Raw genomic sequence first — 14,090 nt, 5'->3', positions numbered from 1 at the left:
CTGGGAATAAACCAAACCAAAGAGGTAAACGATATGTACTCAGGGAACTACAGAACACTCATGAAAGAAATGGAAGAAAACCAAAAAGACAGAAGACCATTCCATGCTCATGAATCAGAAGAATAAACAGTGTTAAAATGTCTATGCTACCTATGGTAATCTACTGTTTTAATTCCATTCTGAACAAATTCCACCAGTATCTTTCAAAGAGCTGGAGCAGACACAGCCTAAAATTGGTGTGGAATCTGAAGAGACCCCGTATTGCTAATTAAATGCCGAAAAGAAAAACAAAACTGGGAGCATCATGTTGCCTGGTTTCAAGGGTTACTACAAAGCTGTGATCACCAAGACAGCATGGGACTGGCATAAAAAGAGACACTTAGGCCAGTGTAACAGAGTAGAGAGCTCAGATATGGACCATCAACTCTAGAGTACAATAATTTTCAACAAAGCAGGAAAAAAATATACAGAGGAAAAAAGACAGTCTCTTCAATAAATGGTGCTGGTAAAATTGGGACATCTATGTGTAGATGAGTGAAACACGACCATTCTCTGACACCATACACAAAGAAAAACTCGAAATGGATAAAAGACCTCACCGTGAGGGAGGAATCCATCAGAATCTTGGAGGAGGACGTAGGCAGTAACCTCTTTAACATTGCCCATAGCAACATCTTTTGAAATATGTCTCCAAAGGCAAAGAATACAAAAGAGGGGATGAACTTTTGGGACTTCATCCAGATCCAAAGCTTCTGCACATCAAAAGACGGTCAACAAAACAAAGAGCCAACCAACGGAATTCGAGTAGATATTTGCAAATGACAGGACAGACAAAAGGTGGATATCTAGGATCTAGAAAGAACTCTTCAAACTCAACACACACACAAGAGATAGTCATGTTAAAAAATGGGCAGAAGATATGAAGAGACACTACTCCAATGAAGACATACAAACGGCTATCAGACACATGAAAAAATGCTCATCATCACTATCCATCAGGGAGATGCAAATCAAAACCACTTTGAGATAGAAACTGACACCAGTTAGAACAGCCAAAATCCACAAGACAGGAAACAACATGTGTTGGAGAGGATGTGGATAAAGGGGAACCCTGTTACACTGTTGGTGGGAATGCAAGTCGGTGCAGATAGTCTGCAGAACAGTGTGGAAATTACTCCAGAAATTAAAAATAGAGCTTCCCTAGGACCCTGCAATTGCACCACTGGGTATTTACCCCAAAGATACAGATTGAGGGCAATGAAGGGCCATCTGTACCCCAATGTTTATAGCACCAATGGCCATGGTCGCCAAACTGTGGATAGAACCAAGGTGCCCTTCAACGGATGAATGGATAAGGAAGATGTGGTCCATATACACTATGGAGTATTATGTCTCCATCAGAAAGGATGAATACCCAACGTTGGTAGCAACATGGACAGGACTGGAAGAGATTCTGCTGAGTGAAATAATTCAAGCAGAGAGAGTCAATTATCATATGGTTTCACTTATATGTGGAGCATAACAAATAGCATGGAGGACAAGGGGAGATGGAAAGGAGAAGAGAGTGGAGGGAAACTGGAAGGGAAGGTGAACCCTGAGAGACTATGGACTCTGAAAAAGAATCTGAGGGATTTGAAAGAGCTGGGTGTGGGAGCTTGGGGGAAGCGATTGGTGTGTATAAGAGAGAGGGCAGGGATTGCATGGAGCACTGGGAGTGGTGGAAAAACAACGAATAATGTTACACTGAAAAGAAATTAAAAAGAGAAAAAAACAGTTGTTTACCAATAAGCTAAGCAACCTAGGTGAAATGGCTGCATTCCTAGAAAACTATAAAATCCCAAATTGCACCAGGAAGCAATGTACAACCTGAATAGACTGTTATCCAGTAATGAGATTGAAGCAGTGATCAAACACCTCCCAAAAAACAAGATCCTAGGAACAGACGGCTCACTTGGGCATTTCTACCAAACATTCAGAGAAGAAATAACACCTATTCACCTGAAGATCTTTCCAAATATGGAAGTAGAAGAAAACTTCCAGAGTCTTGTTATGGAGCCAGTGTTACCCTGATCCCCAAACCAGGCAAAGATCTTACCAAAAAGGAGAATTTCAGACGAATATCAGTAAGAATATGGATTCTCAAAAAGATCTCAACAATATGGACTCTGAACAAGATTCTCAACAATATCCTAGCTCATAGGATCCAACAGAACATTCAAAAGATGATCCACCATGACCAGGTGAGATCTATCCCTGGGTTGCAAGGATGGTTCACCATTCGCAAATCAATCAATGTCATAAACAAAATTAATAAGCGAAGACAGAAGAACCACATGGTCCTCTCAATTGGTGAAAAAAAACACATTTGAAAAATCCAGCCTCTGTCCCTGATTAAAACACTTCAAAGTAGGGGTAGAGGGAACTTTCGTCAACTTCATAAAGTGTATCTATGTAAACCCCACAGTGAATATCATCCTCAAAGGGTAAAAGCTGACAGCTTTCCCTTTGAAATGAGGATCATGACAGGGATGCCCACACCCTCCACTATTGTTCAACATTATCGCCCTCGGCGCACAAGGACGACCAAGACGCCCCAGTTCGGATGCATCTTCTCTCTCTTTATTTCCGCAAGTCTACACACTTATATACGCTTACATGACCAATCAGCGAGCAGGGTACAGGAGGGAGCGAATCAGGCTGTGCACCTAAATGAACAACTTCGCTAGCAACCAATGCTGTTTACTTCCTCTTTGGGCGTTCCGCTTAGTCTCACGAGGCAATCCTAACCTGGCAACTAGCCAGGCACCATCTTTTAATAGCGGAGGCCGCCCTGGCCAGGGGCCTGCCTCCGACATCTCCCCCTTTTTTCTTTTATGGCAGGGATCGTGCCTGTCTTAGGTTGTCAGTGGCGGGGAATATCCTTACCTATCATCAGACGGCAGATATCAATGATCTGCGTCCTGTCTTAGGTTGGTATATTTCCCCCACCAATCTTACCCGTCATTGACTACCGATCCAGCATACTTAGCCACACTTGGGGGGATGTTCCAGCCTCGATGGCTAACAAGGCCTGCACCATGGCTTGCTGTTGCCTATGTTGCTGTCGCCTCCAAATTTGCAGTTTCCTTACTAGCAGAATCAAGCCCACTACGAGGATTATCATCAGACCAATTATGCTAGCCCATTGTTTCATAAAGGTTAACACATCTTGCAATGTTTTGATTATCTCTGGGAGGGTTGCAAGATCAACTCTGGTGTTATTTATCCTTGTTATGCCTAGTAGCAGGTGCTGAGTATAGTTTTGGAATTCTGTGGACTAATTCCCCCACAAGTATTGGGAGAGCTGTAGGGAGACATTCTGTAAGTCACTCATATTAGTATAGGCTATGGGAGTTACACAAATCGCCGGAAGGGTACTATACATCCCAGTCCCAATAGGGCCCCCCATATGTCCACTTGTTCTTGAACCAAATCCACTCTCTGGTTGACTATCAGGATTCCTGCTTGCAGATGTGCATTGATCTGAGTCTATGTTTGAAGGGCAGCCGCCGTTCCTTCTGCAAGGTGTTCACAGCTTCCGCAGTGGGTATAGTTGCAGCAAGCGAGACTGCTGCTGCCGTGGCAGCTGCTGTAGATATAGCCAATGCTGTCACAACGGCGCCTGTGATACAAAAATCTCTCTTCTTTCTGGATAGCACCACCGGTAACTTGTCCTCTGGAATGGAAACTGGGATAGGAACATGGGTAGGGATACGCATAATCACAGCCAGCTTGAAGGCCATAACATTCCAGCACTGGGAAAGATAGCAATTCTTAGTGCAATTTAACGTATCATTCAGCTCGCTAGCATTTGTTATGAGGAAAAGGAACGGTGGCCAGACTCATATGGGAGTGGGCTGATGAGTAATATTATTGGGACAAGACACATTAACTGTTGTCTCAAAGGTACTAGAGTCATTTTGTTTATAAGAACAGTTGAGGAATTTGCCACCATTTAACATGCACACTGCTGAGATATCAGTACATGCTCCTAGCAAGTTACAGACCTGCCATGCATCAAAGGGAGAGGAGGGAATATGAGAGAAGAGTTAGGCACTGGTAAAGGATATAGCCATGCTTTAACCACTGCTCACAGCTCTCTGGCTTGAGTCTGCCACAGGAGGTGTAGCATCCCCAGAGTTATCATCAGCATCTTCAGCATCATGACTGGTGTTTGGAGGCAAGGCTGCACGCACCAGCTGCTCTGGGATCCAAATTGGAGCCTCCTTTTCCTGTGGAAAAACACATACAGACCCCCTACTCCATACTAACACTGGATCTGGTCCATTCCACTTTCCTGTGAGGATGTCCCTCCAAAGTACTAAAGGCTTAGGGGAAGCAGCAGCATCACTTGCATGTCTGTCTGCAGCTAATTTACCCGTTTTGTCCAACGTTAAAAAAGTCAAAATAAAGAGAATGGTGTTGAGCTTATCTTTAGGGGACCTGAAGGTGTCCCCTATACCCCCTTTTTGTCTATAAAGCGCATTTTTTATTGTAAGATGCGCACGCTCCACAACACCCTGTCCTTTGGGTTATAGGGTATTCCATGTATCAAGTGAATGTCAAGTTGTTGTAGGAAGGCTTTAAAGGGTTGTGAGGTGTAGCCTGGACCATTATCTGTCTTTAATTGGCGTGGCTTTCCCCATGCCACGAAAGCCTGTAGGCAATGGGCGATAACATCTCTGGATTTTTCCCCCGTATGCACTGAGGCGAAAATTATTCCAGAGCAGGTATCTACAGAGACATGAACATATCTTAACTTTCCAAATTCTGAAACGTGTGACATCCATACGCCATATATGGTAACAAACCCTTAGGATTAACCCCCAAGGACGGTGCAGGTAGTAAGATCACGCAATTTCTGCAGGAGCCTAAGTCCCGTGCCTGTGCTTTTGTTATGTTAAATTTGAGGCAAACAGTTAAAGCATCCTGTTTCTTCAAATCCTCCCCTAAGTGGTCCCATTGAGGTATGTTTAGCAAGCCTTCATCTAGGAACCATGGAGCCGCCTTTTCCACTGTATTCAAAAAGGCCCGAGCAGTTTTTGTTTTTAATGGCGTGCCATTGGCCTTTAGAAGGTCCTTTAGGGAACCCTCTAACCTCGACTTTGACAGTCCAGATCCCATAATTAGAATCCCAACCTAATGGCTGTTCCGCGTATACTCGCCGCTAAATCCCGGCTCTAAGGCCGCCCCGCTTCTTATTGCGGACTTGTACAAGTTAATCCTGGCTCTAAGGCCACCCCGCTTCTTATTGCGGACTTGTACAAGTTAATCCCGGCTCAAGGCCGCCCCGCTTCTTATTGCGGTCTTGTACAAGTTTCCCACCACCTTTGTCGTGGTTTTACCCTGCTTACCTGCGGACTTCTCCCTTGCAAGGTTTTTCTATTTTTACTCCCCGCTGTACCGCGGAATTTCCACTTTTGAACATGGCTAATGTCCCCGCTTACCTGCGGACCTTTACTCCCTGCTTTCCTGCGGATTACCTTGCAAGATTCCTTTATTTAGTTCCCGGGTGCCGGCGCCATTTATCGCCCTCGGCGCACAAGGACGACAAGACGCCCCAGTTCGGATGCATCTTCTCTCTCTTTATTTCCGCAAGTCTACACACTTATATACGCTTACATGACCAATCAGCGAGCAGGGTACAGGAGGGAGCGAATCACGCTGTGCACCTAAATGAACAACTTCGCTAGCAACCAATGCTGTTTACTTCCTCTTTGGGTGTTCCGCTTGGTCTCACGAGGCAATCCTAACCTGGCAACTAGCCAGGCGCTATCTTTTAATGGCGGAGGCCGCCCTGGCCAGGGGCCTGCCTCCGACACAACATAGTATTGGAAGCCAAGCAATAGCAATCTGACAACAAAGATAAATAAAAGGTATCCAAATTGGCAATGAAGAAGTCAAACTCTCTCTCTTCACAGATGACATACTTTATATGGAAAACCCAAAAGACTCTACACCCAAACTATTAGAACTCATTCAGCATTTCAATAATGCGGGAGGATACAAAATCTTTGTATAGAAATCAGTAGATTTCTTAATCATTAACAATGAAAATACAGAAAGAGAAATTAGAGAATCAATTCCATTTACTACAGCTGCAAAGCCATAAGATACCTGGGAATAAACCAAACCAAAGTGGTAAACGATCTGTACTCAAGGAACTACAGTATGCTCATGAAAGAAATTGAAGAAAACTAAAAAGACAGAAGACCATTCCATGCTAATGGATTGGAGGAATAAACAGTGTTAGAATCTCTATACAGCCTAGAGCAATCTATCCTTTTAATGCCATTACGATAAAAATTCCACCAGTATCTTTCAAAGAGCTGGAGCAAACACAAGCCTAAAATTGTTTCAGAATCAGAACAGACCCCGTATTGCTAAGGAAATGTCGAAAAGAAAAACAAAACTGGGAGCATCACATCGCCTGGTTTCAAGGGTTAATACAAAGATGTGACCCCCAAGACATCATGGTACTGGCATAAAAACAGATACATAGAGCACTAGAACAGAGTAGAGAGCTCAGATATGTACCATCAACTCTATAGTCCAATACTTTTCAACAAAGCAGGAAAAAATATACAGAAGAAAAAAGACATTATCTTCAAACATTGATGCTGGGAAAATTGGGATAGCTATGTGTAGATGAGTGAAATTCGAGCATTCTCTTACACGATACACAAAGAGAACTTGAAATGCATAAAAGACCTCTACGTGAGGCAGGAATCCAACAGAATCGTAGAGGGGACCATAGGCAGTAAACTCTTCATCACTGGCCATAGCAACTTCTTTCAAGATATGTCTCCAAAGGCAAAGGAAACAAAAGCGAAGATGAACTTTTGGGATCATCAAGATACAAAGCTTCTGAACAGCAAATGAAACAGTAAACAAATCAAAGAGGCAAACCACGGAATTCGAGTAGATATTTGCAAATGACAGGACAGAGAAAACGGTGGATATCCAGGATCTAGAAAGAACTCCTTAAACTCAACACACACAAAACAGATAGTCATATAAAAAAAATGCACAGAAGATATGAACAGATACATCTCCAATGAAGACATAAAAATGGCTATTAGACACATGAAAAAATGTTCATCATCACTAGCCATCAGGGAGGTGCCAATAAAAAACACACTGAGATACCATCTTACACCAGTTAGAACGGCCAAAATCAGCAAGATAGGAATCAACATGTGTTGGAGAAGATGTGGAGAAAGGGGAACCCTCTTACACTGCTGTCCGGAAAACGAGTTGGTGCAGCCACATTGCAGAACAGTGTGGAGATTACTCAAGAAATTAAAAATAGATCTTCCCTATGACCTTGCAACAGCACTACTAGTTATTTACCACAAAGATACAGATGTAGTGAAAGGAAGGGCCAACTGTACCCCAGTGTTTAGAGAAGCAATGGCCATGGTCGCCAAATTGTGGAAAGAACCAAGATGCCCTTCAAAGGACGAAAGGATAGGGAAGATGTGGTCCATATACACTATGGTGTATGATGCCTCCATCAGAAGGATGAATACCCAACTTTGGTAGCAACATGGACAGGACTGGAAGAGATTCTGCTCAGTGAAATAATTCAAGCAGAGAGAGTCAATTACCATATGGTTTCACTTATATGTGGAGCATAACAAATAGCATGGAGGACAAGGGGAAATGGAAAGGAGAAGGGAGTGGAGGGAAATTGGAAGGGGAGGTGAACCAAGAGAGACTATGGACTCTGTAAAGGAATCTCAGGGCTTTGACGGTGTGGGAGTGGGAGGTTGGGGAACCAAGTCGTGGGTATTAGAGAGGGCACGGATTGTGTGGAGCACTGGGTGTGCTGCTAAAACAATGAATAGGGTTACACTGAAAATAAATTTTAAAAAATGAACAGTTGTAGGCCAATAAGCTAAGCAAACTAGGTGAAATGGATGCATTTCTAGAAAATTATAAAATCCCAAGACTGAACCTGGAAGAAATTCACAACATGAATAGACCATTACCAGTAACGAGATGGAAGCAGTGATCAAAAACTTCCCAAAAAACATGAGCTCAGGCCCTTATGTACTCCCTGGGGACTTCTACCACACTTTAAGAGAAGAAATAACACCTCTTCTCCTGAAGCTCTTTCCAAAAATTGAAAAAGAAGTAAAATGTCCAGGTACTCTTTATGAAGCCAGCATTACCCTGATCCCCAGACCAGGCAAAGAGCTCATCAAAAGAAGAATTTCAGACCAATATCACTGATGAGTATCGATGCAAACATTCTCCAAAAGATCCTAGCTCATAGGATTCAAAGTACATTAAAAAGATGATCCACCATGACCGGTTATGATCTATCCCTGGGTTGCAAGGATCGTTCAACATTCTCAAATCAATCAATGTCATAGAACAAATGAAGAAGTGAAGAGAGAAGAATCACATGGTCCTCTCAATTGATGAAGAAAAGCATTTGACAAAATCCAGCATCCATTCCTGTTTAAATCGCTTCAACATAAGGGATAGAGGGAATATTCTTCAAGTTCATAAAATGTTCCTATGAAAAACCCACAGTGAATATCATCCTCAATGGGTAAAAGCTGACAGTCTTCCCTTTGAGATCAGGAATATGACAAGGATGCCCACACTTACCACTCTTGTTCAACATAATATTTGAAGTCCTAGCATCAGCAAACACACAACAAAGAGAAATAAAATGTATCCAAATTGGCAATGAAGAAGTCAAACTCTCTCTCTTCATGGATGACATACTTTATATGGAACACCCAAAAGACTCCACCCCCAAACTACTAGAACTCATTCAGCAATTTAATGATGTGGCAGGATATAAAATCATCGTACAGAAATCATTGGCTTTCTTATACATTACCAATGAAAATACAGAAAGGAAAATTAGAGAATCAATCCATTTACTACAGTACCCAAACCTTAAGATACCTGGGAATAAACCAAACCAAAGAGGTAAAGGATCTGTACTCGAGGAACTACAGATCAATCACGAAAGAAATGGAAGAAAACAAAAAAGACAGAAGCCCATTGCATGCTTATGGATCAGAAGAATAAACATTGTTAAAATGTCTACGCATTTAATGTTAGTTACTGCCTAGAGCAATCGATCCTTTTAATGCCATTCTGATGAATATTCCACCGGTATGTTTTAAAGCGCTGGAGCCAACACAAGCCTAAAATTTGTGTAGAATCAGAGAGACCCTGTATTGCTAAGGAGATGCTGAAAAGAAAAACAAAACTGGGAGCATCACGTTGCCTGATTTCAAGTGTTAATACAAAGCTGTGATCACCAATACAGCATGGGACTCGCATAAAAACAGAAACATAGACCAGTGGAACAGAGTAGAGAGCTCAGATATGGGCAATTAACTCTATGGTCAAATAATCTGACAAAGCAGAAAAAAGTATACAGTGGAAAAAAGGCAGTCTCTTCAATAAATGGTGCTGGGAAAATTGGGACAGCTATGTGTAGATGAATGAAACGCAACCATTCTCTTACACCAAACAAAAAGAGAACTCAAAATGGATAAAGCACCTAAACTTGAGGTAGGAATACATGAGAATCATAGAGCGGAACACAGGCAGTAACCTCTTCAACACTGGCCACAGCATCTTCTTTCAAGATATGTCTCCAAAGACAAAGCAAACAAAAGCAAAGTTGAACTTTTGGGACATCATCAATTCAAAAGCTTCTGCACAGTGAAGGAAACAGTCAACAAAACACAGAGGCAAACCACAGAATGGGAGAAGATATTTGCAAATGACAGTACAGACAAAATGTTGATATCCATGATCTATAAAGAACTCCTCAAACTCAACACACATAAAACAGACAATCATATAAAAAATGGGCAGAATATAGGAACAGACATTTCTCCTATGAAGATTACAAATGGCTATCAGACACATGAAAAAATATTCGTCATCACTATTTATCAGGGAGATGCCAATTAAAGCCACCTTGAGATAGCACCTGACACCAGTTAGAACGGCCCAAATCAGCAAGATAGAAATCAGCATGTGTTGGAGAGGATGTGGAGAAAGGGGAACCTATCTCTCTATTCTGCTCCAGGAACGCTCCTCTGCACTGGTGCCCCCAGGTGTGTCGCATCATCTCTCACATTTTCCGGGTGCCCACGACATGCCGCAAGCAAGAAATGGCCCATGGCCATGGGGAGCAGGGCGTTCCGCAGGGCTGCCCAACGCTGGCTAATTCTCAGGAGCATTCTGCCCAAACCGATCCCAGTTTGGGAAGAACGCTCCTGAGAATCAGCCGGACAATGCTCAGCAAACTCGCTTTTGGTGCCGCACGTCTGCATGACCGTCTCCTGGGCATGGCCTGGCATCTTGAGCAATCATGTCCGAACCCCACCAGAATGCACTCTGGGAGTCAGGCCCTGGCGATTCCAAGGCCTCCTGCTCCTCAGCCTCTGGTGGTCCCTTCCCTGGTGCTGTCCCATGGAGCCGGGCTTGCCCTGAGGCCCGGGCATGAACCCTCACCTTCTTCCTCAACTCAGGACCTGGTAATGGGTCCTCAATTCTTTTTCCCCAACTTCCTCCCTCAAGGGTCCTGTCCCTCAGGGCCTCCAACTGGGGAACCCTGAGTCCCACACCACGCCTCCCACCCCGGAGCACACGGTGCCTTTCGGTGCTTCGGACAAGCCTCCGGGCGACAGAAACCTTTGTGCCCCCACCGAAGTCAGCCCCACACTTGGGCGCCCAACACCCGAAAAGTCGGAAGCAGACACACGGCTGCAACCCATCCCTCAACTCTGCTCCGGGAATGCTCCCCTGCGCCGGTGCCCCAGGCTGGGTCGCATCCTCTCTCGCATTTTCTGGGTGGCCACGACATGCCCCGGGTGAGAAAGGGCCCTGGGCCATGGGGAGCAGGGCAGTCCGCAGGGCTGCCCAATGCTGGCCAATTCTCACGAGCGTTCTGCCCAAACTGGTGGGCAGAACGCTCGTGAGAATTGGCTGGAAAACGCCTGGCACAGCAACGCAAGCAGTTTCCTCCGAACCCCACCAGAAAGCCCTCTGGGAGGCAGACTCCAGCGAGGCCTATGCCTCCTGCTTCTTAGCCTCCAAGGGTCCCCTCCCTGGCGCTGTCCGATGGAGCCGGGTCAGCCCCAAGGCCCGGGCATGAACCCTTGCCTGCTTCCCCAGCCTTCCATTTCCAGGGTACTGTCCCACGGGGCCACCAACTGGGGAACATTGAGTGCATGGCACGCCTCCCCGTCCGCCCACCCCCACCCGCCACAAATGGTGCCTTTCAGTACTTTGGCCAATTTCAGAGGGAGAGAAACCTCCTGCCCACACTGAGGTCAGCACCATCCTTGGGCGCCCCTTTCCTGGAGGAAAAATCGGAGGCGGACGCCCTGCCACGATCCGTCCCTCAGCTTTGCTCCTGGAACCCTCCATTGCACAGGGGCTCAGGGTGGGCTGTGTCGTATCGGCGTGTTTCAGGCTGGCCGCGACCTAAAGTAGCCGCCGGAAAAGTAGGAGGCGGACGCTGGGCTGCCACCCATTCCTCAACTCTGCTCCGGGAACACTACCCTGTGCCGGGGCCACTGGGTGGGCCGCGTCATCTAGGCACGTTTTCCGGGTGGCCCCAACCTGCCCCAGGCAAGAAAGGGCCCTGGTGCCACAAGGAGCAGGGTGGTCCGCAGGGCTGCCCAATGCCAGCCAATTCTCACGAGCATTCTGCCCAAATCTATCTGGATTTGGGAAGAACGCTCGCTTCCGGTGATGCATGCTGCAGGGCCGCCCGCTGGGCCTGGCCCAAAATCCCATGTTGTCATGACTCGGACACTGTCAAAAAGCCCTCCGTGGATCAGCTGGAGATGAGGCCAATGCCTCCTGCTCCTTGGCCTCCGTGGGTCCCCTCCCTGGAGCTGGGAGATGGGGTCTGCCTTGCCCGTATTGCTAGGTCCTAACCCTCACCTAGTTTTCAGTGTTCCCTTCACAGGGTCCTGTCTCTCGAACTCTCCACTGTGGGAAATGTGAAACCCAGCCAATTAGTCCTCTTGCCACCTACTTGCAAACCATGGCTTTTGGAGCCTGAGTCAACTCTCGTATGTGAAGACCCCTGCCTGCCCGCCCACAACAAGGCCTTCCCACACCATCAGCAGCATAGTCTCAGCATGTTTTCCTGATGGCTACGCCATGCACTGTGCAAGAAATCGCTCTAGTCCACGGGAGACAGGTGGTCCAAATCGCCCCTTAATGCCAGACTATTCTCATGATATGGATTTGGGCAGAATGCTCATGAGAATTGGCGGGAAATTCCCTGATGACCTCACTTCGTGCAGCTCATGTCTGCCTGAACATGGCCTTATCTAGAGTCCTGTCCTCAGTGGGCTTGGCAAGAACTCAGGGAAAGCCCTCCACAAGCCAGGTGATGCAAGTCCAATGATTCTCCCTACTGAGCCCTGGGTGACTGCATCTGTCGCAGAAGATCTGACATACCATGCCCCTAGGCTCTAAATAAATGTAGCTTCATTTTTCATGCTTCCATTCTAAGGCTCCTGGCCCCAAAGCCCCTTATATAAAGGAGGTCTGAGTGACACCACACGACTCCACCTGCCACGTGGTAGGAATTCATGCTGATTGGAGTTGTGTCAAGCCCTCAAAGGGGGTGAAACTTGCTTGCACCCATGAAATTATCCTGGCCATCACGCCCCCCAGCCCTAAAGCCATATACTTGTGATGCAAGAGGTGTGTCCCTAATTCATCCCTGAGGGTCGGCTCCCTCAGATCCAGCAGATATAGCCTGCAATGTTCCAAAGCCCTAACTCTAACCTTACTTTGCATTTTCAGGCTTCCATTCCAAGGGGTCTGGCCCCCAGGCCCCCTGGATTAAGGACCCCTGAGCAACACCCCAGGAATCCAACCTCCACACGGATGGAACCCATGCCACTTGAAGCTGCACTGAACCTTCAGAGGGGGAGAAAACTGAAGTCCCCCTAAAGCCACCCCTACCATCGGCGGTCCCCCAGGGACAAACCCTGATTCTTCAGGGTGGCCAAACGAATGTCCTTAACGCTGTCCTGATGGGAGCCAATTTCAGCATTGCCAAATCGGGCCAGTCATGTCCCTCTAACCCTAACAATAGAAGGGGTATATAGGCTTCAATACCCGGAGGCCTGGCCCCCACACCCACCAGACTGGGGATGCCTGAGACTCACCCTGGCACGACCCTGGCTCCTAGGGTGCAGTGGTACCATTGGGAGGTGCACAGATTCCTCAGAGCTGTGAAACCTGCATGCCCCCCAAGGCACCACCCAGCACCTTTCACCCCATGGACTCAAACCCGGAATCCAACCCCCCCCCCCGCCTGATGCCCGTTCTCAACTCAGCACACCAGGGACCCCAACTCAGCACCAGCAGATCAAGCCTGACATGCCCCTAGGCCCTTACCATAACCCTAATTTGGGTTTTTAGGCTTCCATCCAAAGAGATCTGGCCCCCCAAATCCCCAAGATTTAGGACTGCAGAGTGACACCATAGGACTCCACTGACCACGTGGGTGGACATATTGAGGTTTGGGCTGCGCCGAACACTCAGACAGGGAGAAACCTGCAAGCCCCCCTAAAGCCACCCCCACCATGAGAGACCTTATGGCCATAAAACCAGATTCTGCTGTGCCTCCGGATGCATGGCCTGGACTCAGCCCTGTGGGGAGCCTGCATCAGTACCAGTACATTGGGCCTGCCATGCCCGTGGGCCCTAACACTAACCCTATGTGTTGGTGTACAGGCTTCCATGTCCAGAGGCCTGTTCCCCAAGCATGATGATGGGCACCTCTGAGACTCACGCTGGCATAAAGAGCGCCTCAGTGACACCCCAGGTCTGCGCCCCACACACATGAGGAAACTGTGCCCTTTGGAGCTCAGCAGAAACCTCAGACTGCGAGAAACCTGCATGCCACTCTGAGGATGCTCCCGGCTTCTATAGCCTCCCTGGACACAAACTCGGAGTCTGACATGCCGCCTGACGCCTAGCCTGACATCAGCCCACTGGGGAGCCTGCCTCAGCACCAGCAGATCAAGACT

Source organism: Mustela erminea, chromosome 13 (genome assembly GCF_009829155.1).
Source record: "Mustela erminea isolate mMusErm1 chromosome 13, mMusErm1.Pri, whole genome shotgun sequence".
Taxonomy (NCBI): domain Eukaryota; kingdom Metazoa; phylum Chordata; class Mammalia; order Carnivora; family Mustelidae; genus Mustela; species Mustela erminea.
This window is presented reverse-complemented; position numbering follows the sequence as displayed.